Consider the following 27,524-nt stretch of genomic DNA (forward strand, 5'->3'; position numbering starts at 1 on the left):
AGACCAATAAGGAAGCAGCTGTGCACACGGTGAAGGCCACCCTTCCTTCTGTTCACACCTGCACCCCCCCCAACTGGCACACAGCCCTCCCCCACCGCCCCACCACCACCCCATGCCTGGCCCCCCGAGTCACGGTCACTCCAGAAGCAGCTGCAAAACGGCATTTCCACTGAAGTCATACAACACGTGCTGGAAACCAGGAGAACATCTGAAAAAAGGCACAACCTGGGCTGAGCTCCATGAGCCACCCCCGGGAGGGGCTCATTTCTACGTCTGAGGCCTGGAGAAATCATCGTCTCCACCGCAACAGCAGTCCCCTCCTATGAGCTCATCCTTCCCTGAACGGACATTCCCACTGGCCTGCCTCGGCCGTCCTGGAAGAGCTGCTCAACTTTCCTGGCATTTCCCAGAACCTGGGCTCTCTCCTCTAATTACAGGGAAGATAAATGATAGCTCTCTGATCTCTGCCTTCCTGAACGGAAGGAGGGAGAAGTCCTGTGTGACCAGTTTTCAAAGGTCTTAATTTGTGCTTCCTTCTTGTTTTATCACAAATCTTAATACATCTTTCTTTGTTTGGAGATGAAACGCCAAGGGAAACAGTGACTGGGGGCCCCTGGCTGCAGGGAAGGCAGTGGAGGAGGGGAGAGGAGAAGGGACCCCCGTGCTGGGGCCAGAACACGCAGGAGGATGTCTGGGGGGAGCTGCAACTCAGACCCAGCTGGTGCTGTACTGATGTCTTTCCAACTCCAAAGCTCCAGGGTGACAGACACATAGATAGATAAGTGCAGAGTGAAGCGTTCAGAATGCCAACTCCACCCCACCCTTTTCAGGTCCCAGGACTTGGCTGGGTGCACAAGCCCCAAATTGGAGCTGCTGTTCCTCAGTTAAGAAATCAGATCCTTTTAAAAAATTAAAACACTTTAAAAAAAAAAAAAAAAAAGCATGCGACCAAATGATGGCCCCTCAACCAACACAGACTGGAGTTTCCCAAAGTCTGGAATTCAGGGCTTCACCAGCTCCACACACACAGGAAGTGGCTGGGCAGAGATTGTTAATGGCAGGAAGGAGGAAGCTAATCCAGTCAGAAATTATCATGATGAACGATCACAAAAAAAGCTAAAGGTTTCTCTGACTGTATTATCTCTTGAACACTTAGCCAGCACCATGATTCTGCCAGGGAAGTGATTATTAACAACCCTGACATGGGAGATTCTAACATCTGAAATTTTCCTGAACCCCAGAGATAGCAGAATCTTATTTATCCAGGTTTGATTCCACCTTTAGTAGGAGAAAACACTGGGGTAAACAAAGAACCCTCCAGCACCATCATGACACCCTACTGGTGAGTTCAGATAACCAAATGAGCCTTATCTCCTTGCAGTCTATCTTCGGGTGCTGCCACTGAATCCAATTTCATCCATGTAACAAAAGACAGTCACAATCACAAGCTGTTTATAATGCACGCCCCGTAGGCTTGGCTTGGAAGCCGGCACAGATGCAAATGAGTGTGTAATATACACACACATATGGAAAAAACCCACTAACGATGCAAAGAAGTTTCCCAGACCTCATCCCTTTTTATTTTCTCTGCTAGTCCTCTGAATAGCTCATCTTGAACACTGTAGCTGCCAAGACAGAAGAATTCACTGCTTGAGTAGGAAAAAAAAAATTCCATTATTCCAACTTTCTTTCCTTGAGCTTGATGAGAATAGTGAACATGCCTGGTGAGATTTCTTTAGCAGAATGAAGGTTGTTTCTCCATTTAGCAAACAGGTGGTACAAAGGAAGTGGGAATACAGGTGAGTTGACCTCGAGTTCCCCACAAGTGGTAACTGCATGTCCACCCAGCTCTGAATGTGAACTGCAAGATAAGCCTTATACCCTCCGATGTCACCTCTGCCCCATTTCCTCACTGCTGTTTGATCTGTGGACCATGGGGGCAGTGGTGGAGAGAAGCAGGGAGAGGGAACAGGAGCAGGCGATCCCAGTTCACTTCCCTCTCTTCAGAAGGATGCTAAAACGATTAAAGAGGTAATTATTGCCTCTGGAGCTCTTCAGCTATAAGACACTCTATAAATACCAATAACCACCCCCTCGAGGGAAAACACATCTCATTCCAGTGGAGGTAAGGGCTGCAGCAGCCTGAAGAAACGATGGGCTGCATCTCGAAGGTTTCTTCTGGCCTCCTGAGTGCTCCAGAGTCATAGCCACATAGAACGGGTGGCCTACAGAGCATCCCACTCTGACTGAAGACCACAGCACCCCGGACTGCTGGCGTCTCATACACCCATCCATTTTGATCTGTCCATTCGATGTGCACTTACTAAGCCCCCACGGTCTGCCTGAGGGATGGAGTAGCATCGTGGTTACGTACCTGGGCTCTGGGGCTGGGCTGCCTGGCAGGAATCCCAGCTCTGTCCACACTCTAATCGTCTGCCCTCAGGCAAGTCACTGAACCTCTGTGCAGTGAGGACATGGAGGTCCTCACTCATCACACAAGGATGATAACAGAAGCCACTTCACAAGGTCACTGTGAGGATTCAGGGGTTCATCTGTGTCCAGTGGTTAGACCTCTGATGGATACACAGTGAGGGCTAGAGAAGACCGCTGTGGAACTTAACCTACAAAATGGATGGGTCCATGGTACATCATCCATTCCATGACTATTTTAAATTCCATGATTTTAGCATCAAAATCAAGATGGAAAAGGAGGAGTTAGCAATTAGAAGTGGGCCTAGGACTTAGCTGTGTGTGGAAAACAGAAATGCAGGAGATGAGGCCCCTGACTGGGAGCCTCCAGACCCCAACAATGAAGGGTATTCAGGGGTCTTTATCTTCAGCTGCCAGACAGTTCCCTACGAGAGGAGCGGGGAGAAGAGCATTATCACAGATGTGACTTAGAACTACCAGCTCACAGCAGACAGCCTTGAGGTCGATGTCATCGCGGACTGAGATTCTATTCTGGCAAAGCCCTCTCTCAGCTCCTGCGTCCACCCCTCCCCTTTACGTTATTATCCCTGAGCATGCCAGGATCGCACCCGAAAAAGAAAGAGCCACCCACTGAACCTCCCACAAGGAAACCCTTAGTCCCTCCACCCCGGGCAGTGAGCACCAACCCTCTACTTCAGGGGCCCGAGGTGCACGTTCTGTTAAGCAAAAGGCAGTGGGGCAGGCCCGGGATGAATTCCTGTCCTGCCACTGAGCTGAGTGGCTCTGAACAGTGGTTCTCAAAGTGCAGTCCCTACAGCAGCAGCACCCAGGAACCCTTAGAAACGCAACTCCTCCCACTCGATCACAGACCTGCTGAACCTGAAACTCCGGGACGGGGCCTGGCAGCCTGTGGTTTAACAAACCAGCTGGGGATTCTGATGTCTGCCCACTGACTTCGAGAAAGTGACTTAGTTTTTTCTGAGTCACAGTTTTCCTCACTCAGCAAAGGGGGTTAATAGCACTCGCCTCACGAGGCTGTAATGTAAGAGTCAAATGAGATGAGGGATGTCAAGCAGTGGATACAGCATGCCAACAAGGCACTCAGCATACTCTACTTTTGTCATCACCATCTTCATCACCATCACCATCAAAGTCTGAACAGATTCACAGAACAGCAGTAGCTCAGAAACAGCAAAAACAAGATTGTAATCCATGACAAGCCTGCTTTTCAGGAAATGGCTTTAAAGACAGTCCAAGGACAGAAGCTACAGGAAACTGGGAGGTACATCCTACCTTGCCCAAGGTCACCCAAGGGCTGCCAGGATCCTGGGGTTACTCTTCCACACAACCTGTGATCCATGGAGATTCCCACAAACTCTGAGCATCTTGGGGGTTGGGAATCCAGAAATGAAAAGCATTCCCCATTTTAGTGTCAAAATAAGGATAATATGAGTTTTGAGGCAATGGCACCAGAGAGAGAACTAGAGGTGTCTGAGTTCAAATACTGGTATTTCGAACGTATAATGGAAGTCCTTAGAGCACTTTCTGAATTGCTGATGGGTATTTTCAGAAAGGAAGGGTGACAAGAAGAATCATGTACAGACTGACAGCATCTAGAATCCAAGAGATAAGGGGAGAGCATACTGGAAGAACTTCTTGGATTACACACCACCATTGCCTCAAACAACTGTGGCAGCGGTCATGAGGGCCTCTAACAGCCAAAAGCAGTGGAAGTGTACCCTCTGGAACCTAACAGCTGACCACTCCCATCCCCTCCATCTCCTCCCTTTGATCTCCAACACCCTGCTTGTCCTGCTTCTCCGACCCTCACCCAGACCTCCCTCCTCCTGCTTCTCTGGGATCCTCCCCCTACCCTCCCCCTACCACACCTGCTGCTTCTCTTTCAGCTCAGCTACTGAGATCCTGTTCTCCCCACTCTGGAGTCTGCACTGTGCAAATGAAGATAAAGGAACGAAGAAGCACCGGGTCAGGTGCCATGTCTTCATCTCAGTCCATCATCCACTCTGTCCCCGAACACATGGATGCAGAGGTGAACAAAGAAGAGGCTGGTCTGTCTTTGGTCTCTTCTTGTGCCTTTGTTTCCTCTGTGGCAATCGCATCCCCCGAGGCACTGGGTTCACCTCATGGTGACCTCCAGCCCCAGGTTAATCCTGAGCCCCAGAACTTCATGCCCTATCATCTACTTCCCTCCACCTGGATGCTCGCCAGCATCTCAAGATCAGTATATCTGACAGTGACCCTATTATCTTTCTCATGACATCTGTTACAACTCACCCCAAACTCAAGTTCAGAGTGAGACCCAAAAATTTAGGTGGAAAAACTTACAACATAAAATTACTCTCCTAGTTTCATCTGTCACCTTCAAAACAAACCAAGAAGATATTAACCTTCACAACAGATGCCCAAAATAAAAAAATCCTGACGGTAAGGGAAACATCTATAAAGAAATATAACCATCCTCTTTGAATAGGACTCTAAATTCTATTGTATCTTTATTTCATTTTCTAGTTCCATTAGACAGTTGTGTTGCAATTATCCCCACCCGGAAGGGCATTCACAGAGCGCCAGTGGGCCCATGGAACTTCTAGTTTGGAGAAGCTTAAAGTATTAGATATACTATTTGTCAGCTCTCAGTACTCTCCCCATTTGCCAGTCCTCCTCGTTAACAGGGCCATGTGGTCACCCAAGCTAGAAATATGGGACCCCCTCTAGACTCTCCTCTCTTCCTTATGCCCCACCATGAAGTGCAGACTCATGAATGCCCCTATGTCTACTTCCTAGACTGTGCTCAGATCAGCACTGCTCTCTCTGCCCTCCGCTCCCCGCCAACACCACCAGCACTTGCACAGCTCAGGGAGCAGCCACCTCCTGCTTGGAATCTGTCAGTAAGTGCTTCCTGTTTCATGCCCACGGTGCTTCATATTTCATAAAAGTGGGGAGGAGAATCCACCCAAAACACACTTCTCTTGAAATCCACCTCTTACATTAAGTTTGATTCAACATGGTAGGAACGGAAAGAAAAGAAGGAGGCTACTTCCATGCCTACAAACACAACCATACTAGAATTCTTAAACCCAGATCTAGGAGGAGTTAAGACCTCATGGAAGACCCAAAAGAAGTGAAAGCAGGGAAGTGAACAGATAATTGCTACATGCTCGTAGCAGCATGATTCACACTAGCCAAAAGATGGAAGCAACCCAAGCCCCCAGTGACCGACGAACGGAAACAAAAGGTAGCTTATCCACCTAGAGATTATCATATTAAGTGAAGTAAGTCAGAGAAAGACAAATACCATATACTATCACTTTTTTGTGGACTCTAAAATATGACACAAATTAGCTTATCTATGAAACATAAACAGACTCACAGACATTTGTGGTTGTCAGGCGGGGGTTGGGGTTGGGGAAAGGATGGATCAGGAGTTTGTGATTAGCAGGTGCAAACTATTATATATAGAAAAGATAAAAAACAAGGAGGTCCTACTGTATACCACAGGGAATTATATTCAATATCCTGCAATAAACCATAATGGAAAAGAATATGAAAATGTATTTATACATACACACACACACACACACATATATATATCCGAATCATTGTGCTGCACAGCAGAAATTAACACAACACTGCAAATCAACTATACTTCAATAAAATAATTTTATGTGATTTATCTATATAAACCAAGGTAGAATATTATTCGGCCTTGAAAAATAATTAAATTCTGTCACACACTACAACATGGATGAACCCTCAGGACACTATATATGAAATAAACCAGACACAACAAGATAAACATTATATGATTTCATTCATATGAAATACCTCCAGTAGTCAAATTCACAGAGACAGAAAGCAAACCAGTGGCTACCAGAGGCAGGAAATGGGGGGAAATGGGAAATCATTTAATGGGGTATAGCGTTTCACTTTCTGGAGATGGATGGTGGTGATGGTTGTACAACAATGTGAATGTACTTAATGCCAATAAACTGTATACTTAAAAGTAGTTAAAATGGTAAACTTTTTATGATATATATATATATATATGTCATGTGTGTGTATATATATGTGTGTATATATATTACTACAAAAACATGATTAGAAACCCATTTTGTGTCTCATGGATGAGGTACCAATTAAGGTCAGTGTCCCAGAGCAGCTGCTTCCCCTGGCTTCCATGGATTCCCCAAAGGTACTATTAGTGAAATTGCCAGTCTCCCATCCAACCCAGAAATGGAAGGAAAGTCCAAAGAGACTTAAGAGAAGCATCTAATAAAAAAAATTCCTTTCTATAACAAAATATCAGTACTTTAAATAATATCAGCATATCTCTCATTTAACTCAAACATTAAGCTCCATGAGCATATAGGGCATGCTTTGTTATAAATGAATGTTGGTTTAAAAATAGGTTCCAGAATTGCCTTTTCAGTATACATAATTCTAAGAAAGTGATTCTAAAAAGACTGTTCCACCAGATTCCCCACAAAAATTGCAGGGACTTCTAAACAGCCTTCCTGGATCAAGTCTCCATCTGTCTCCAAAGAGAAAGAATCATCTGCACAAATCTCAGATCCTTTCCCCCATGACATCCCACCTTTCCATGGACCCTGGGGCCAGCCAGCACGTCCAGCTCTGGACTATGAGAGGTTGCAAGCTGGGCAGTTAGAGAATTACCTCTGGGTCATGTGGTCACTCAGAGTAGACTCCTGGTTTCAACTCCAGCTCTACCACCTGCTATCTGAAAGACCTCCTATAAACCTCAGCCTCTCTGGCCTGTTTATTCATCTGTAAATTGGAGACAATAATAGTTCCTTCCTCCTAGAGTTATTACAAGGATTAAATGAATTAATAGCTATAAAATGCTCCCATGTGTTAGCTATTGTCATTTTAATATACAAAGATCTTCATGATGTGGCCACAACCTACTTTATCCAAGTGCAACTTCTGCCCTTGATTCCTGCACAGATAATCCTGCCAACTGATCTTCACCAACACGCCACACCATTTATGCCTCCAGCTCCGCATGTGCTGGTTCCTTCTGTCTGCATACCCTCTGCCCCAAGTTGAGCTGGTAAATTCTTTAAGGGGTGTAACTTCACCATAGGTGGCTTTCCTGGCTCCTAAATGGACTTTTGTCCACTTTTCTCTGAGTTTCTGGTGGCCCTTGCTCACCATGAAAGCCATCCCCACCTTGGACACGTGTCTGCCCACCTGGCTCCCAAGGTAAAGAGCAGTGAGCTCCTGGGAGGCAGAGTCTGTACGAACAATGATCCCTGCACACGCGGCCTCAGGAGAAGGCCTGGCACGTAGAAGACATCCAATGAAAGCTGAACGAATGTGGAGCATAAAGAGTGAGGGCCATACCAGGAAGGAAGAGAGAGGAAAGAAAAGACAGGCTGGAATAGAGCTGGGCCAGACTTCACATGGGAAGACGCGTGTGCTCCAGGGAAAGGAAGAGATGCAAGGTTTTTAATCTCAGGAAAAGTGAAGTCGCTCAGTCATGTCCCACTCTTTGCGACCCCATGGACTGTAGCCTGCCAGGCTCTGCTGTCCATGGGATTTTCCAGGTAAGAATACTGGAGTGGGTTGCCATTTCGCTCTCCAGGGGATCTTCCCAACCCAGGGATCGAACCCGGGTCTTCCACACTGCAGACAGATGCTTTACCATCTGAGTCATTAGGCAAGCCTAATCTCAGGAAGGAAAGAATCAAAGGACACGTGGGCCAAGCAATCGGTGCCAGTGACCACACCAGGCGTTACGATGTCTGTCTCAGTTATCTGAGGTTCGCAGGTCTTGCCAGGGCTCGAGCCATCCATGCTTGTGATAACTTTAGACAGGAACACACAGAGAAGAATGGTGGGGAGCCACGCGGAGAGTGGCTCCTCTGTATCTCAAAGTGCCCTCTCTCACACGTCAGTGATCTGAGTGACGTACCCCAAACAGCAGTGCACTCCGCGAAGGAGAGGAGCAGAGACAAGTCAGATTAAACACGCTCAGCAGCACGACTCTCAGCATCTCTCCTTGTTACTGCGTCAGCGGTAAATGAAGAAATCTGAGACCCATTCGGCAGGTGGAGAGACGGGTGAACCCAGGGTGGGGTGCAAGGTGGCGGGCAGTTTCTAGTGCTGTCTTTCGTGATTCTCAGGAACTGACGAGCGGGAAGGCCCTCAGCAGCCAGGACCGCTCCTGGCCTTTCACCTGCAGGGTCAGGGTTGCTGAGCTCCAGTCAAAGACTCAGGACACATTTCATATGGTCACCTGACAGGCAAAGCTAGCCCAGCACTAAAAAGTGGGCTCACCATCTAAAATGAGGTGCTATTTCCAGTTAGAAGTCAGCATCAGGACAAAGCGAGTTCAGGCCCCAAATAAACGTGAAAGAGGATCAAAAGGAAGCCACCCCACGTGTACCCAGGTGCAGACGTCGACCAGGGCTGAAGCCCACCCTCCAGGACGAGCAAGTCCGCTCCCGCCACCTGCAGGGAGCATGCACACAGGCAGGGGAGCTGATCGATGTGCCTCCGGCTTCTGATCCACACCAGCCAATGCAGAAGGCACACTAAAAATAAGTATGGCAGAAACACACATGGGGTGACAGGAAGACAGGCAGCAAGAGAGGAGAACGAGAGGGGATGACGGTACTCTGACTCCCAGAGGGAGGGCCAGCCCCACACACACTCAGACACACACAGACACAATACACACACACACTACACATACATACATACACACCACACAAACCTACACATGCACACATACAGCCACACACATCCACACACCCACACATGCATATCCATATAAACACCACACACACTCATACACACACACACCACACGTGCATGGACATATATGTATGTACACACAACACACATACATGCACAAACACACACCACATACATATATACACATTCATATACACCTATACACATACATACACATATGCCACACACGCATACACACATGGACACACAACACCCCCTACACACACACACATACATACACACACCACATGCACACCATACACGAAAACACACACATACACAGGGCGGCCCTGTTTAGTACAGAGGTAGCAGAGCACTGGACCATGACACTCACTTCAAACCAACATGGGATTTCTTGGGTTTCAAAAGACACATACAGTATTTGGGGGCAATGTTGCAATATGAGGGAAATGCCCAGTTATGTCATTTAATTAAAAATGGAAGAAATAACACACAATATGAAAGCAATTGTGTTAACTATTTATGCACAGAAAAAGCCTGGAAAATATATTAAAATTTAACAGCGGTTATTTTTGAGTGACAAGATTAGAGTTGATTTTTATATTCTTTAAGGTTTTACATCTTATACAAAGTGGGGGGAGCACACTTACCATAATTTACAAAAGCAAGCCTAGACGTACTAAGCCAAGGTTTTCAAAGCGTTAGAGAAAATCATTATGAAATCTGGGAGGCAAATGCAGCCCTCGAGGCTAACTGTGTTTCTGTAACAATGGACATTCTGAGACCATCTGAAATATCTAATTGTCTGGTTGCTTACTAATATGTGAACATTTGGAACCACCGAGCTGTATCTTTGAGTACAAAGAGAAATCCAAAGCAATCAAGTGGAAATTCACCTTTCTTTTTCTGGTTCTCATCCATTTACTTAAACATCAGAATGTGCCCCGAAGAGAATGTTCCATACTTAAGAAGAAGAACCTAGTAAAGCGAACAAGTGAGGACACAGAACAAAAAACTACCAGGAATAACAAGGCTCAGCGAGGCTGATCCCATATCAGAGTTTAAAAGAATAATTTAACAGGTGCATTTCCCAAGCCCCTTGAAAGCGTCTTTTTAACTAAATCATCATCCAAGTAAAATACAACATTAGTTTCTCCAGAGCTACAAATTTGAAAACTAGATTCTTAAAAATGTACAAAATAATATAATCCTATATTTGCAAAAAGCATATTACTACATTAGCTTTTCCTAGGGGAAAAAAAGCTCTCAGGGTTCCCACATAGTAACTTAATGTTTACGCAGTTACTTAAGAATTAGCAATTCCTGTGAAAGGCGTGTCTTTTATTTTCTAAATGTATAGCACAGGGTGGCAAGCCAAATAAGGGAATATTATCCAAATGTCGGCTTCCTTGGCTGTGTCTAAGCAAAGGCAAGGAATGGAAGGCTGGTTGCCTGTGCATCCCAGAAGGAAGGCCTGCCTCAGCGGCAAGAGTTAAGTGAATGAGTTAGTAACTTGGACAGGCTGAAATGCAGACACTTACAGGTCTATATATGCAAAAGGGAGGGTAGGGGAACCTCAATTTTCTACTCTAGAACGCTGAATTTAATTCAGGAGTATAAAAATGGTGGGTGTTTTTTTTCTCTCCCCAAAAGGCAACAAGCCCACCTTCCCACTTCAGCTGAGCCCCTTGGGCTCACGGGGGCTGTGATATCCAGGGTCGCAGGGACAGACCCAGCTGCTTGCCCGACACTAGACCACCAGCCTCCTCTCCTGTCTCCTGTGTGTCAGGGGAGCTGCAGGTCTCCCCCGCTGAGCATCTCTCCCCGTGGAGACGGTGCCCTCATTTCCATCAGCCTTAATGACCCACTTCTCTGGGGGCAGGACGCCGTGTGGGTTGCTAGGGGCAGATGAGATTTGGGAAGAGACTGCTAAATAATGGATAAAAGGAGGCAGCACCGGCCCTCCCGTACCTAATTACTTGCTTGCCTGAATTCAATGAGAAAAACCACTTCATGAAAGGGAAGGGTGACGAAGCTCGTCCTTCTCAAACCTCCGGGAAGCTCTGGCTCCAGAGGGGTAGGGTGTGGTCAGGGATTCGGTTGCAGACCAGACTCGAGCTCCTGTGAGTGTAAACCGTCACACATGTTCCTGCCACGTGGGCTGGAGAGAAAGGGGGGCACAGGCAGGCGGGAGGGGCACCCACCAGGGGGCCAGCTCATCCCTGGAAAATGTGGGACAAGGCTCTCTCCCTGCCTTTGAGCTGCCAGACAGTTTTCTTCTGTTTTCAGTTCTACCAACAGCCTGGGAAAACCTCTCCTCCTCAGCTGGGGACTCCCCACCCCATTCACCCCACACTCAGTTCTCCTCTGCATCTGGGAACCAGCCTCAGCCCAGCTGTCCAAAGTCAGGTTCCATCTTTGCCACGCAAGCCCGCTTCCTGGCTTTTAGCCTCTCCAACCAAATTTCACTATCTTCAAATCACTTGGATGATACCTCACTGAAAAATGCAAATAAAAACTACAACTAGAGTGACCATCATCAAAAAGTCTACAAACAACAAATGTTGGAGAAGGCGTGGGGAAAAGGGAACCCGTTTATGCTGTTGGTGAGAACGGAAACCATACAACCACTATGGAGAACAGAATGAAGATTCCTTTAAAAACTAGGAAGAGACACATGTACTCCAGTGTTCATTGCAGCACTGTTTATAATAGCCAGGACATGGAAGCAACCTAGATGTCCATCTGCAGACGAATGGATAAGAAAGCTTTGGTACATATACACAATGGAGTATTACTCAGCCATTAAAAAGAATACATTTGAACCAGTTCTAATGAGGTAGATGCAACTGGAGCCTATTATACAGAGTGAAGTAAGCCAGAAAGAAAAACACCAATACAGTATACTAACACATATATATGGAATTTAGAAAGATGCAAATTATAACCCTGTATACGAGACAGCAAAAAAAATAAAAATAAAAACTAGGAATAAAACTACCATTCGTGTGTGCATACTAAGTAGCTTCAGTGGTGTCCAAACTCCGTGCAATCCTATGGGCTGCAGCCTGCCAGGCTCCTTCCATGGGATTCTCCCAGGCAAGAACCCTGGAGTGGGTTATGCCCTCCTCCAAGGGATCTTCCTGATTCAGTGCTCAAACCTGTGTCTCTTAGGTCTATCTGCATTGGCGGGTGGGTTTTTTATCACTAGTGCCACCTGGGAAGCCCTAAAAACTACCATATGACCCAGCGACCCTACTACTGGGCCTATATCCTGAGCAAACTAGAAATGAAAAAGACACATGTATCCCCAGTGTTCACTGCAGCACTATACAATAGCCAGGACATGGAAGCAACCTAGATGTCCATCAGCAGATGAATGGACGAGGAAGTTGTGGTACATATAAACAATGGAATATTACTCAGCTATAAAAAGGAACACATTTGAGTCAGTTCTGATGAGATGGATGAACACAGAGCCTATCATACAGAGTGAAGTAAGTCAGAAAAAGAAACACAAATATCATATACTAATGCATATATATGGAATCTAGAAAGATAGTCCTGACAATCCTACATGCAGGGCAGCAAAGGAGACACGGACATAAAGAACAGACTTTTGGACACAGTGGGGGAAGGAGATGGTGGGATGATCTGAGAGAACAGCACTGAAACGTATATATTACCAAACAGGCAGTGGAAGTTTGATGTCTGATGCAAGGAACCCAAAGCTGGTGCTCTGTGGCAACCTTGAGGGATGGAGTGGGGAAGGGGGTGGGAGACGGGCCCAAGAGGGAAGGGCCACACGCATGCCTGTGGCCACCCCACGCTGAGGATGGCAGAGGCCATCACAGTATTGTAATCATCCTCCAGTTAAAATAAATAAATAATGTTTCTTAATTATTTGGGAAACAATTTTGGGTAAAATCAGCAGATTACCCTAACGGCAGGGTGGCCTGTCATCTAGGTGTGACATTGGGCTACAGCGCTGTAAGATGCTTCCCTGGGGGAAACTGGGTAAAGGGCACATACTGTGGTCGTTCAGTCACTAAGTCATGTCCAGCTCTTTGCAGTCTCGTTCACTGCAAGTACACCAGGCTTCCCTGTCCTTCACTAACTCCCGGAGTTTCCTCAAACTCATGTCCATTGAATTGATGAGACCAGCCAACCATCTCATCCTCTGTCATTCCCTTCTTCCGCCCTCAATCCTGGCCCACCAGGCTCCTCTGTCCGTGGGATTCTCCAGGAAAGAATACTGGGTAGGGAGTGGGTAGCCATTCCCTTCTTCAGGGGACCCTCCGGAACCACAAATTGAAACCAGGTCTCCTGTATTGCAGGCAGATTCCTTACCATCTGAGCCACCAGGGATGCCTCAAGGGTACATGAGATCTCTCTTATATTATCCCTGTAATATGTTATACATATGTTATTCCCGTGTGCATGTAAATCAACTATTGCCTCAATTAAAAATGTCCATTAAAGAAAATCCAAATAATACATGTTTCATGTGAATAGAGACCAACCAAGAGGTCATCCTACCCAACGACCATCACACGACCTGAGCCTGACTACCGTCCAGGCAGCCGTCATTCAGCAAACACACATGTCGTCCCTCAGCACGCCAGTTACTACACCAGGCATTACAATGTCTGTCTCAGAAACTGAACGGTGATGAGAGAGAAATCAGTGAGGAAGCCCTTGGGTAACTGACAATCTGATTTTTTAAACAGAGGTGAAAATATTTAGACACCCATGAAATAGCCACACTATTTACACCAGAACGTTGACCCAGTAACAATTCATCTGCTCCCGGAATTCTAGCTGCCCAGAAAACATGAGAGTGGATTCCCCACCACCAACTCTGACTGCTTAACTATGGCAGCATCCTTTGTTTTTTTCTGCTCTTCACATATTCAGGAGCAAGTTTCTCAAGGAGCAGGGCTGATAGAACCTACACTTTGTTTCAGAATGAGTTCTCAAAATCCTGTATACCTTTTAGCCAGAAGGTTCCAGAGATCTTCAACAAGCAAGTGTGCTCCCGGCCATGACAACCTTCATTTAACACGCTGCTTTGTTTGGCAGCTCTTATTTGTCCAGACTAGATGTTGCTCTCAGTCAGCTTAAACAGCCCTTCAGAGCTACCATGATGACTCTCCCGCAGCCCAGAAGGACCAAAGGTACGGTCCCAAAAACAGACTCTTCTCAATGGACAGAGGTTTAAGGGACCAGCACTCTTCCTGGGCATATTTACTGCTGCCGGTGTGTATCAAAGTATTTTTAATCCATGATCTCACTTGCTTTTCACAATTTGTATCAGTACTTTTATATGAAGAAACTGAAACCAACTCTCTCAAATATTTATCAGTTCTTGGTTACTCAGGACTTCATGATTCAAGATTATTTTAATCTTTCTCCAGCCTCCTCTTAGCATTTGGGACATTTTACCCCACTTCTACCAGGGAGCAGGCAACAGTTTGAGAGAATGCGCCTTGAGTCAGGAGGCGCATTACTCCTCAGCCGCATAATTCACAGATGACCTTGCACTTAGCTTCCATGAACCCTGGTCCCCTCATCTATGATGTGGGGTAACACCCACACCGCAGGGTTGAAGGGGTGATTCAATGGGACAACGTAAATAGTCTACTAGTGGCTGCTCAAAATGTTGCCCCTCAGGTCAAAAGCTGTTTTTGAAATAAGATTCATTCGATAGGAACAGGAAAGTAACAACCAAAGTGACCTTTTAGGATTATCAGAGAATTTTAACTATCTGCACCAATCCCTGGATAACTGAGAATGGTCTGTAATAAGCGGCTGCCTCAGTTTATCTGAACTGGTAAAGAAATGCCACCCTGTTATCCTATCCATCAGTTAGAAATCCCCCACTAAAGCTCTGCATATAACTGACATACATAGAATTCCAGGGACTTTAAGGGTGTGTCCTCACCGGATTTCCACTTTAAGGCCATACACACAAATGCAGGTTTTAGAAATGATTATCCCCTGCTGGATGCTCAGAATGACTGGCAAACAAGTGTGTACCTGGACTTCTACTGACTGCCTTACGAACCATTTCTAAGTGGCCAAATTTCAAAGAACTTGAAATGTGACAAAACACACCTGAAGGGACTATACTGATCACTCCTTGCTGCCTTTGTCTGACATGAGCCATTAACACTAAACTTCTCAAATTATACTGTGGGTGCCAGGGGGTGGGAGAAGCCACAGGATTGCGATGGCACATCTTCCTGATGCATCGGTGTCCTCGAGGACAGTCCGTGAACCACCAGAGATGCCTGAGAGCGTGTGTTTGCTTCTCTCCACTCTGGAGAGTACTGGGGGAAAGGTTGAAAAGCACTTCAGCCAATGAAGGAAAAGAACATTTTACTGAACGTCCATCTGCCAAGGCCTGTGCTAGGTGTTGACACACCATCATCCTGGTTAATTTCTTACTTAGAAATTCAACGATCCTGAGAAGAAGGACAAACAGCCAGGAACTTTTTATTACTGTTCTGAGATACATTTTAACTGGGTTTTCAGAACCCAGCTCAGCATTTTATATCACATCCTTTAAGTCTCAGGCCTTAGGTGAGAAAAAAAAGCACCAGGAACTTGGTAGTGAAAATACACCAGTGGCAACCACAAATGTGAGAAAATTGGTTGATAAAGATACAGAGTGCTGGTGGGGAATGAATTCTCCTTGTTTACTTAAAAAGGTCAACTTCTGAATATAAACAAATGATCAAATTTACTAAAATACACTCACAAGCACCAATACATGACACATTGATATGTGTGTGTGTGTGCATGCATGCATGCGTGCTCAGTCACTCAGTTGGTCCAACTTTTTGCAACCCCATTGACTGCAGCCTGCCAGGCTCCTCTGTCCATGGGATTGTCCCAGCAAGAAAACTGGAGTGGGTTGCCACCTCCTTCTTCAGGGGATCTTCCTGACCCAGGGATCAAACCCACGTCTCCTGCATCTCCTGCATCAGCAAGTAGATTCTATACCACTGTGCTACCTGGGAAGCCTATATATTAACTCTTAGAGTTTATTTTCATTCCCTAACTCTGTTAGTCAGGAAATAAGTTTGCTCCCAAGACAAACTGCAGCCACAGTCTGCTCAACAGAATTTTGCCAAGAGATGCACCTTCTCTAGCATCATGCTCCTTTCTTCTTCCCAGCCCTTCAGAATGGTCCTATCCTTGCTGCTGTTAAGTGCTGCCCTCTGCATTATCTCAGCAACACGAGAAGACCCCCTAATCTTTCGTTCCGTTCCGTTCCGTCGCTCAGTCGCGTCCGACTCTTTGCGACCCCGTGGACTGTAGCCTACCAGGCTTCTCCGTCCATGGGAGTCTTAACCGGTTATAAATACATAAAAGCTCCCTGGATCAAATGAGCCCACTGAGCCTGCTTCATCTGTCCTTTGATCTCTCTCCTTTCTCAGAATACATATGACAAAGAAATCTTAGTGAGCGCCAATGAAACACACAAATGTCAGCTCGATTCTGTTGTCCTTGACACTATTATACGTTACACCCATCCTTCCAGGTTGCCTTGAGATGTTCACAAATATGGTCAAATGCTTATCAGTAGTTTCAAAAACTCTTTAACAGACCAGAAATACAAACTGTTCATTCAGGAAAACATGTCCGCAAAATAATCATTTATTTTTCATGAAATTAACAGAGGTGGGGCTTGACCAAAACACTAAGACCACTGTGAACACACATTCATCTTCTTTCGCTGACTCACAAAAACGCTAAGGCTCTTGATTTGTGCAGAAGACGGAGAAATGTTGGACAGGAATATTCGGGGGGAATGGATACCAGAACAAAGCATCTACCGTGTACACAGGAGATGGAGGGGGTCCCAGGAGAAGCAGACTTCAGTTTCTGTGACAAGCAACAAACTTCTGCCTCCAAAGATATGTTGGTAAAACAATACAGTCTCCTCTTAGCACCACTAATCTGCTATTAGGAGCATATATCAACTACAACTGTAGAGGAAGAAGGCCTGAAACTAGTTGTGAAAGATCCCTAAGCTGGGGCACTGCTTTGGGGGTATGCTTACTTTAAAAACATCTCTCGCGACCCCAAAGAGCAAAAGGCATTAGAGAAACAGCCCACCTTGCTTGAAATTCCCCATCGCCCAAATGTCTCACCTTTGCATCTGTGTCACTCTTATTTCCTCTTTGAATTCAGTACAGTTACAGATGCAGAAAACAAACCTATCGTTATCAGGGGGAAAGGGGGGTAGGAATAAACTGGGAGATTGGGGTTGATATATATACACTATGGTGGGCTGCGGTCCATGGGCTCGCAAAGAGTTGGACACAACAGAGCAACTAACACTTTCACTTTCACATACATAAAACTGGTATATTAAGGACCTACCGTATAGCCCAAGGCACTCTACTCAATACTCTGTAATGACCTCTATGGGAAAAGAATCTAAAAAAGAGCGAATATATGTGTATGTGGGGCTTCCCAGGTGGGGTTAGTGGTAAAGAACCTGCCTGCTAATGCAGGAGATGTAAAAGACCTGGGTTTGATCCCTGGGTCGGAAAGATTCCCTGGAGGAGGGCACGGCAACCCACTCCAGTATTCTTGCCTGGAGAATCCCACGGACAGAGAAGCCAGGCAGGCTACAGTCTACAGCATCGCAAAGAGTCGGACACAAATGAAGTGACTTAGCACTCATGCACGCGTATGTATAACTGATCCACTTTGCTGTATACCCGAAACTAACACAACACTGTAAATCAGCTATTTCCCCAATAAAAATTTAAAAATAAAAATAATTTTGTAAAAACTGAATTCAGGAATAAAACACAACTCAGCGAGCACCAAGTGTGTATCCTCACAATTCCTACATTCCTCGTGTTATCCCTGAGCACAGCTGCTTGATGCACATCAATCACGGTTTACAAGGCTGCAGCCTCACTGTCCATGATGGAGACTGTGGACAGTCCCTCCATCACGGGACCAGCTTTAGCGACCTCCCCAGCCAGGTCCAGTGATGCCGGCAAACATTCTGTAAGGCAGGTGGCAGAGTCGGAAGACCTCGTGCAGTCACAGCCTCTCTTCTTCTTTATCTACCAGGAAGCAAAGACCACATCCTCCTGAATTCACCCTGAGATGGATTCCAAGACAACAGATCTGACAAAGTTCTGAAATATCCAGCCTCAAAGATGGCCCAAACCTCTTCATCAATAAAGCAGAGGGAGATACAACAGCAAGCTTCCATCCTCACCTTGCTGTGCATTTCCCAGGATGGCTGTGGATTCTGGAACCCCTGGACATTTCATTAACTATTCCACAGAACGGACTTTATCATCATTAATAAAGATCTAATTACTCTGCATTTTTCAAACCTTAAAACAAATTCTGATTGCAGGTGCTTCTGTACCTTACTCACAAGCCGAGGATTGTTTGTGAACATGCTGGCTCCAGATACATCTATATTTTGGACTTTGGTTGCCAGGAAAATTTCAGACCCCCAAGTCTGGCAGCCAGTCTGTGTTGTTACTCCTTTGTACCTGAGCAAGACTCAAGCCGTAGAACTGGAGATGCAAGAAACACTCTGACCATCAGATTTTTCCTATGCCTTTGATCTCTGTTCCTCATGTTTCACCAAAATTGACTTGAACCCAAAGAAACAGAGAAAAATCTCTTTCAAAAAGGCATTTCATCATAGAAACTTTAAAAAATAACCATATTAATCTTTCATCTGATTCAGAAACTATGAAAGAGAAACCTGCCAATAAAGAGACCAGAATAAGAAAAAAAAAAAAAAAACAGAATAAACACAGGAAGTAAATGTCCCACACGTGTCTGTTATCCATTGTGGAACTATCTCCATGGCATTTCCAGACAATGAATATAGAATGTGAAGGGTACATGATGTGTTGTGTGTGTTTATGCTTTCTATAGTTAGTATGTTACAATAAAGGGACCATTTATATTTAACCACTTTATGAATGGAAAAAACAAATAACAGACTTGTCATAAGAATATCCTGTCTATTTAATAACCTATGGTTATAGTCACAAATCATACAGATAACTATCCCCACTACAGCCCCACTGTTGTGAAAACAAACCATGATGGTCAAGTCCACTTTTTATTTATTCCACTAAATTCAGGTCTCCTGCCAACACGGCAGTAAACTGGGGTACGGTGACTGCTCTGATGTCTTTATGTCTCTGTTTGAACCTCAGTGATACTGATCTTACAGTAAAATGAAATCTTGACTGCTACAGCAACAGACCAGAATTGAGAACTGACTCTACTTTATCATCCCATGTGCAGGAATATAGTTCAAGAAGGCGCCATGAAGACAGAGGGATGAAGATCAGCTGCGACACTCCCCTCTGACCTCAGCATGGGCTCCTTTTACCTTCTCCCCTGGAGCCCAGCAGCAGGGGGCTTCTCTCCCTCACTTGTCACCTGCTTGTCTGTCTGCTCTTTTGAAAATGCCGGCTTTGTGGAAGCTTGGCCCTTAAGGTGCCTGCTGACACCTAAAATAATGCCTGGCATGGCAGATTGGCTGATTGGCTCAATAAGCACTGAGTGGACCGACTTAGCTTCTGAGAAATGAAACAGAGCGGGTAGCCTCACCTTCTCACAGTGCATTCAACCAGCTTCACCTTCTGCCACCTACTCATGGTCCAGTTCCACGTCAAAGGACATGCCGGGACAGATGCACTTTCGCTGGTTTGTTTTTCTGCATCCTTCAAAATGTCAATGTAATATTTAAAAAAATACACACAGGAGTCCATCCTGTATCTACTCCTGATCACTCTGTTCTGCTCTGCCTGCTCCAGGAACACATCTGTATGTTTCCTGTTTACCCATCCAGTGTTTCTTTATGCATGTTAGCAAATTCACCTACAAATCTTCATATCCCAGTCTTTCTTACATAACAGTACCATACTCTCTACACTGCCCCCCACCTTATTTCTGCACTTGGCAATGAACCTGGATGTCACTCCGCATCAGAACACGGACCTGCCTCACTCCTTTTAACAACTTCACTGTACACATACACCGCGCTTCAATCGCTTCCTCATGACTGATGACACTGGGTGGCTTCTGATGCTTCGGCGTTAACAGTTTCAGTGATAACCTTACACAGATGTCATTTCATTCCCTAGGCAGGTGTTATGTATACGAAAGATTCCCAGAACAGGACTGCACATCTGTAATGCTGGTTCATACCACCAGATCCCTTCTGTCATGTTATTAAAAATAGTGTTCAGTTCAGTCACTCAGTCGTATCCGATTCTTTGCGACCCCATGAATCACAGCACGCCAGGCCTCCCTGTCCATCACCAACTCCCGGAGTTCACTCAAACTCATGTCCATAGAGTCGGTGATGCCATCCAGCCATCTCATTCTCTGTCGTCCCCTTCTCCTCGCACCCCCAACCTTTCCCAGCATCAGAGTCTTTTCCAGTGAGTCAACTCGTCGCATGAGGTGGCCAGAGTATTGCAGTTTCAGCTTTAGCATCAGTCCTTCCAATGAACACCCAGGATTGATCTCCTTTAGAATGGACTGGTTGGATCTCCTTGCAGTCCAAGGGACTCTCAAGAGTCTTCTCCAACACCACAGTTCAAAAGCATCGATTCTTCGGCGATCAGCTTTCTTCACAGTCCAACTCTCACATCCATACATGACCACTGGAAAAACCATAGCCTTGACTAGACGGACCTTGGTTGGCAAATTAATGTCTCTGCTTTTTAATATACCATCTAAGTTGGTCACAAGCTGGCTATAAAGAGGTGTGATGCCTTAAATGTATGGATATGGCATCCATCACCAGAATCTTTCCCATTCTTGTTAAAGGGAATGCTAACCTAATTCTTCAGTTTCATTAAACACAGACACCATTAAAATGTAAATCAATGCAATATCCCCCGATAATGCCCAGTGGTAGTTTTCCTATTCCACTTCCATCCTTCAGTTCTCTAGGCTAACATTTTCCTGCTAGCATCCTATTAGAGGCTCTCTAAAGGCTAGCAACAGGCTCTCTAAAAAAGCCTTGAAAGCCTAGTTAATACAGGGGGAATTAAATTTTTATAAGAGTATTCAGCAGTTCTAAATCAGCAGCAAATATTTTTTTTCCTCACAATACCCAAAATGACATGGAAAGAAAAACAGAAATGAATATTTAAAGCCTTTATTCATTCCAATGCAGGGGACCACCCACCCCAAACAAGTTTATATTCTCAGAGTTTTTAGTAATTCATGACTCTTTTTCACAGTGAGAATCTAAAATTAGAAAATGATGCCTATTTGCAGAATTAATGAAAAGGTCTTTTTCCCACTCCTTTTAGAGAAGGCATGAGGAAACAACATAGTTTCACATGAGAATCTTGGCTTTCAGGAAACTGGCCCTCCAGCTTAGGATATTTATCATAGTCAAGGAGCACAAAAGCAAAGATTTGCTTTTGTACCAGCACAGTTTGCTAAATACAAGTATACTAGACTAAATCCATTTCTTTGTTTGATACACAGATGACCCTTGAACAATGTGGTGGCTGGGGTACCAGCCCTCCCAAAGTCAATAACCCAAGTATAATTTAGAGTGGCCCTTCCATATCCACCGTTCTGCATCCCAAGGATCAACTAACCACAGGTGACATAGTACTGTAGTATTTACTACTGAAAAACACCTGCATATAAGTGGAGCCACAGAGTTCAAATCCATGTTGTTCAAGGGTTAACTGTACTATTGGAACATGCCTTCAATATATTTTAAAACCATTTGGCATGGACAGTATGATATCCTCCCCATGCTCTTGAATGTAAACTTCAATCCTAGAGACAGTCTGTTAACCTTAATCAATAACTCATACTCCATCCACCAAAGACACACAAGAGCATACCAAACTATAAACAAATATCTACCAAGTGGAGAATGGATATCTAAATTTCATACAACAGAGTACTACATAACAACAGGAAAAAATGAACAATTACATATGCAACAATATAAATGAATCCCACAAAATCTAAGTATGACTCCATTTATATGGAATTCAGATCAGGCAAAACTAATTTATGGTGACAGAGGTCAGAACAGTGATTACCTCTGGGCAGGGGGATGTTGTTCCAACTGGAGAAAGGGGACCAGGGAGACTTTGGTGATGGAAATGTTCTACCTTTTGATCTAGGTGGTCATTACATGGGTAAAGTGTTTGAGATTTGTGAACTCTGTGCATGCGTGTATATGTGCTCAGTCATACCAGACTTTTTGTCACCCCATGGACTATAGCACAACAGGCTCCTCTGTCCATGGAATTTTCCAGGCAAGAATACCAGAATGGGTTGCCATTTCCTCCTCCAGGGATCTTTCTGACCCATGGATCTAATGCACATCTCCTGCCAGGAAGATTGGCAGGCAGATTCTTTACCACTGTGCCACCTGGAAACATCAACTATACTTCAATTTTAAAAACACGGAAAAACACCACAATATCAAAAAGACTCTCAAAGACCTCAACTAGCTCTAAATGGCATTGGAAACATCATTGGAAACATCTATGGAGCATATAAAATGCAAGGTTAAACCCAAAACTGCTGGGATTAAAATGAGTTGACTGCCTCTTTCTCTCTGACAAGTGTACAATTTATCTAACCAGTGACAATGCTCTGTTTGTCCAACCTACAGCTTGACCTACAGGTCAAGGCAAGGGTGAGGCAATGCCAACCTGTCTCAACTGATCCCATGAACTAAGTCATTTCCAAATTTTCATCTCCTCCTGCTATAGAGTCACAGTCTCTAAACTTTAAACCTGCCTGCTCCAAGAGCTAAATGAACCAAATCAGAGCAGCTCCCTAAATATATTAAACATAAAGCAACATGCCTTAGAGATCATTCAGCTAGTCCTGCTTTCTCCTTCCTCCAATGAAGCAACTATAGTGAGATAAAGTCAACTCAGTGTATGACCTGACCTCATGTGGGGAAACTGAACAGCAACTGGTATTAGAGGATACTAAAAAAGCATTAATTGTATTATTTGTGATCATATCATTTTGGTTATATGAGGAAATTTCCTTCCATCTGTCCTTCCCTCCTTCCGTCCTTCCTCCCTTTCCCCCTTCCTTTCCCGGCAGGATGGGAGTAACACATAATCCATACTAAGAATTGTTAGGGTTAGAATGTCAAGCTATCTATTTTTTAAATGGACACATAACATTGCATAAGTTTATGGTGTACATCATGTTGCTCTGATATACTTACATACTGCACTGTGATTATCACTACAGTGTTAGCTAACACCTCCACTGCCCCACATAATTACCATTTCTTTCTTGTGGCAAGAACATTTACCATCCAGTCTCTTAGCAACTTTCAAGTATATATTAATAATAGAGTAAGTTAACTATAGTCACCATGCTATGCATTAGGTCCTTGGAACTTATTAATCTTTGAACGGCAAGTCTGCACCCTTTGATCAACATCTCCCTAATTTCCCCACCCCTCACGCCATCCCTGATAACTGCTGTCCTACTCTCTGCTTCTACAAGTTCAGCTTTTTTTAAATTCCACATGTAAATGATGATATCATACAGCACTGGTCTTTCTTCGTCTGATTTATTTCACTTAGCATAACACCCTCTAGGCCCATTCATGTTGTTACAAATGACAGGATTTCCTTTCCTTTTTTCTTATGACTGAATAATATCCCATTATATCAATACTATATCTTCTTTATCCATTCGTACATTGGTGGATGCTTAGCTTGTTTCCATGTCTTGGTTATTATCAATAATGCTGCAATAATATATCTTTGACTTACTTTAAAGTATCTTAGCATTTTTTACAAATGGAGTGAGTTATGGGATTTCCCTGGTGGTTCAGTGGTTAAGACTCCATGCTCTAATTCAGGGGGCACAGGTTCAATCCTTTTTGGAGAACTGAGATCCCACATGCCCCACGAAGTGGCCAAAAAAAGGAATAAGATAAACAAATGGAATGAGTTAAATAAGCAAATCAAAGAATGAACAGCTGTCCTGACCCAAGGTAGTTAGTGGAGGAGCTGGGTAACAGCCATGCATCCCTCCTCCAATGGTTTACAAAGGATCGTTTACATTCCTTTGTATTCCCAATACCAGAGCAGCTACTCAAAGTGACCACAGAATCCCAGAAGGTCATTTAAGCTCTGCCCACTCAGCTTTGGAGGGGCTCTGCGCACTACAAATTAGTGTGGCAAACTGGGCTTTGATGAAACAAGTTGATAGACGGGCCTTCTTCTCAGTTCCAAACGACCAAGTCATGGCCAAGCAGCCATTGAACACTGCACTGGGCGGACATCTGCCCCAAGTTTCTGTGAGCACATCAACGTGCCAAGAAACTAGACTCTTTCATCACGTACTAACACAACCTAACAGAATCAGACAGCATAGTAAAAAGCAGAGACGTTACTGTGCCAACAAAGTCTGTCTAGTCAAGGCTACGGTTTTTCCAGTAGTCATATATAGACGTGAGAGTTGGACCATAAAGAAAGCTGACTGCCAAACAACTGACGCTTTTGAACTGTGGTGTTGGAGAAGACTCTTGAGAGCCCCTTGGACTGCAAGGAGATCCAACCAGTCCATCCTAAAGGAGATCAGTCCTAAGTGTTCACTGGAAGGACTGATGTTGAAGCTGAAACTCCAATACTTTGGCCAGCTGATGAAAAGAGCTGACTCATTTGAAAAGACCCTGATGCTGGGAAAGATTGAAGGCAGGAGAAGGGGACGACAAAGGATGAGATGGTGGGATGGCATCATTGACTCAATGGACATGAGTTTGGGTAAACTCTGGGAACTGGTGATGGACAAGGAAGCCTGGCATGCTGCAGTCCATAATGTCACAAAGAGTCGGACACGACTGAGAAACTGAACTGAACTGAGTTAGTGTATAGTCATACAGTAATAGCCACGAACTGCTTACTATATAGCAGAGACTATTCTAAGTGTTTGACAGGAATGATCTCAGTTAATCAATGCAACATCCAGAAAGATCACTGTCTCCATCATACAGATGAAGGGACTGGAGCAGAGAGAGGTTAAGAAACATGTCATGACTACAGAGCCCAAAGGGACAGCATCACTGTTGAGAACGACTCTGACACACCCCATTTCCGCACAGTCACACTGGATGTTTCTCACTGGGAGAAACAGTCCAGGGGTACTTCTCACTGCTGTCCTTAGAAACAGTACAAAAGAATGAAAACAAAAGGTAAAAGAGAAAAACAGAATCCACCCCACAGGCCAAAACAAAATGTCTGACATCAGAAAAATCTTTCACTTTGTTTTCCTCGTGAAAAATCCAAACCGCTTGAGTGCTGCCTAACCCTCTTCTCCAACCAAATCTGGAAAGAGTCAGGCAGCTCTGTGAATTCCCCTCTAGAGAACTAGCCGGAGGCTCCCAGTGGACAGCAGAGGCCGAGGCCACTGGACAGCAGAGGCCAAGGCTGTCCATGAGCCTCTCATCCCGATGCGATGGGCAGCTGCCTGCCAGTCCCTTCAAGGGCACCGGGCGAGTTTCTACAGAAAAGTTTTCACACACACGCACAGGAAATAAAGGAAGATGCCATCGACCTTCCAATGCCTTCTCTAACCCTCCCAGTCCTGACAATGGCTTTGAATGAATCTTTAAAATTAAATTACTTCATTAAAGTATGCCTTCAAAGCTAAAATGAGATACAAGACTTTAAAAATCAGATTGAAACAACCTATCCTAGAAAAGGTGAGGTGTCTCAGGCTGAACTAGGGACACTGGCTGTTGGAATGGTCCCACCCCAGACCTCTTTCCCTTCATTAATCAAACAGGAATAAGTTAAGGGTGTATCGTATAATCTTGGAAGAAGTCACAGAATTCTCAAAGGACATCAAAGTCAAACCACAGCACATGGAGCATCTGAAAGCCAGAGGGAAGGTTAGACTAAAAACCAGATCAACGAGAATCAAGAGTTCTGACCCCAAAGGGCTCAGTAATTATTGGCATGGATGTTTCTGCAAAGGACCTTGATCACAAAAAGAAAAAGAAATTTTATCTTGGCTACTTTCCCTCCTTGAAAAACCTGAGTCTCCTCAAAAATTAGTAGGCTGAATGAAGAAGATAATTAAGGCAAACAGGCCGTATTTTCCTATCTGCCATGGAAATGAACGAACGCTGGTATCGACAAATAACAAGAGACTCTCCAATGGAACTACTTCCTTTCACTAACCGGGAACTTCTCGTTCCTTCTCCAAATTTATTATTGTTAAAATTAGTATTTGACATTCACCAAATGCCAACAGCAGGCCTCTATCTGCTATTATGACTACATCATTTGTTCACCCCTGAACTGACTTTCAAAACATTGTTAACTTCAGCCCAGAAAACTAGAGTCAGGCACAAAGATAAGGAAGGCAATTCAAAGTTATACTAACAATAAAAATAAATTAGCAATACAATTTTCAGCCATTGTCAAGACATGCTTTATGGTTTTTACATTAAAAAGACTGAGAACTCTTTTCTTTCTTTTATGACTTCAGACAGTGCAAATGTGATTGTTATAATGGCTTCAGTCAAGTCAGGAAAAGAACTTGGGGCGGTCTCCTGTCTAAAAGCATGTGTTGACATTACTAGGCAAAGAAACTTTGCAAACTTAAAGGCAAGTTTCTCTGTTCTTCCGCCTTTCTTACCCATATTTTGGTGCTAAGCATCTCACAGTCGGGAAAGGCAAGGCCAACCTGGAAGCCAGTAAGATAACCAGAGACAGGAGGCCGATGTCCATGCTTCACGCAAAAGAAGCCACAATAAAAATGGCAGAACCAAAGCTACTTCAAACTAAACTCTAGCCATGCAGTTCCAAGGTGGTTTCATTTCAGAACTCTCATATTAACTCAACCAGCATATTCTCTTTCTCAAAGTCTCAGAGACCAGGGAAATGGCGATTTCCATGGTCCTTCTCATGCCCGACTGTATGAGCACAGTCATGGTTCCTGTCTCCAGGAAGGCAATTACACTATTATATTGGAACCACTAAATTCTATGCTTGTCTGTCCCTTTTCCTCCATGACAGAGCCCTCAAGACACCAGCGACACCATTTATCCATCTGTTTGTTTGACAGCAGCACCTGGCTCAGACTGGACATCCATCATCTCCATTCCATAAATACCGAACAGATCGTTATAAACACAGAATACACAAGAAGACTTTCTGGTCATAAATATCCTTCCTGCTCAAGCCAAAATTTCACTATTAAAGGTTAATTCCTTTGGCTGTGTTTTCCAGTCTTTAACAAAGTAGATCTCTCTGAAGGGTGTCACTGTTTTCTCATCTGCTGTGAGAAAATGTATAAGGGGAGTAAAAGGA

The 27,524-nt window shown here is 44.5% G+C and overlaps 1 protein-coding gene and 1 pseudogene across 3 annotated transcripts in view; both read right to left on the reverse strand.

Annotated features, from left to right (window-relative positions):
* Positions 1 to 27,524, reverse strand: part of CAMK1D (calcium/calmodulin dependent protein kinase ID) — a 408,921-nt gene that overhangs the window by 304,367 nt on the left and 77,030 nt on the right. The window lies entirely within an intron of this gene.
* LOC129535363 (U6atac minor spliceosomal RNA) lies at positions 20,915 to 21,051 on the reverse strand (annotated as a pseudogene).

The sequence above is a fragment of the Moschus berezovskii genome, chromosome 15 (genome assembly GCF_049115385.1).
Source record: "Moschus berezovskii isolate FMDL1 chromosome 15, NW_MosBer_1.0, whole genome shotgun sequence".
Lineage (NCBI taxonomy): Eukaryota > Metazoa > Chordata > Mammalia > Artiodactyla > Moschidae > Moschus > Moschus berezovskii.